Here is a 924-nt window from a genome sequence, read left to right as displayed (position 1 = left end):
TTCCCCACCCAAAGTTTGGGTGGTTTTTCCAGCCTGGGTTGTAAGTGTTGGAATGTGGATCATATGGTTGCCTTTGTTGATTTCCTACATAATTGGCCTCTTCCCAATCACCTCCTTCAGTGCTTGCTTCCTCTTGATCTTGTGTGTGTATTGCAGCCACTTGCTTTGTTTCTAATTTCCTGGTGAGCTCTGCTAGTTGCTTGGCAAACACCTTGTTTTGGGCTAGAATTGTATCAACATGGTTCAGCTCCATGACTCCCTTAGTGTTGTGTCTCTCTGATGCATAGTAGTACTCATTCTCAGCCACTGTCTCAATCACTTCAATGGCTTCTTCCACAGTCTTTTTCCTGTTCAATGAACCTCCTGATGAATGGTCTACAGCCTTCCTTGATTCATAAGAAAGTCCATCATAGAAAATGTGCAATTGCACCCAGTCATGGAACATGTCTAGTGGGCATTTCCTTGTCAAATCCTTGAACCTCTCCCATGCCTCGTAGAGAGTTTCACCATCTTGTTGTCTAAAAGTCTGAACCTCAGATCGAAGCCTATTGACCTTTTGTGGGGGGTAGAAACGTGCCAGAAACTTGCTTTCCACCTCATCCCAGGTTGTTAGGCTCCCCCTTGGGAATGATTCCAGCCACTTAGCTGCCTTGTCCCTAAGTGAAAATGGGAACAAAAGCAGTTTATAGGCATCTTCCTGGACTCCATTAGACTTCACAGTGTCGCAAATTCTCAGGAATTTTGTGAGATGTTGGTTTGGGTCTTCATTAGCACTCCCACCAAATGAACAATGATTCTCCACAAGTGATATTAGCTGTGGTTTGAGCTCAAAATTGTTGGCCTGAATGGTTGGTTTCTGAATGCTGCTACCACAATTCCCAGAGGTTGGGTTTATGTATGAACCAAGAACCCTCCTCTCAGGAA

The 924-nt window shown here is 44.5% G+C and overlaps 1 non-coding gene across 1 annotated transcript; it reads left to right on the top strand.

Annotated features, from left to right (window-relative positions):
- The first annotated feature begins 443 nt into the window (after positions 1-443).
- Positions 444-547, top strand: LOC112774409 (small nucleolar RNA R71). The gene has a single exon (XR_003188901.1). It is a non-coding gene; the product is annotated as a small nucleolar RNA R71 (small nucleolar RNA).
- Positions 548-924: the final 377 nt, after the last annotated feature.

This window comes from Arachis hypogaea, chromosome 18 (assembly GCF_003086295.3).
Source record: "Arachis hypogaea cultivar Tifrunner chromosome 18, arahy.Tifrunner.gnm2.J5K5, whole genome shotgun sequence".
Lineage (NCBI taxonomy): Eukaryota > Viridiplantae > Streptophyta > Magnoliopsida > Fabales > Fabaceae > Arachis > Arachis hypogaea.
This window is presented reverse-complemented; position numbering and strand designations above follow the sequence as displayed.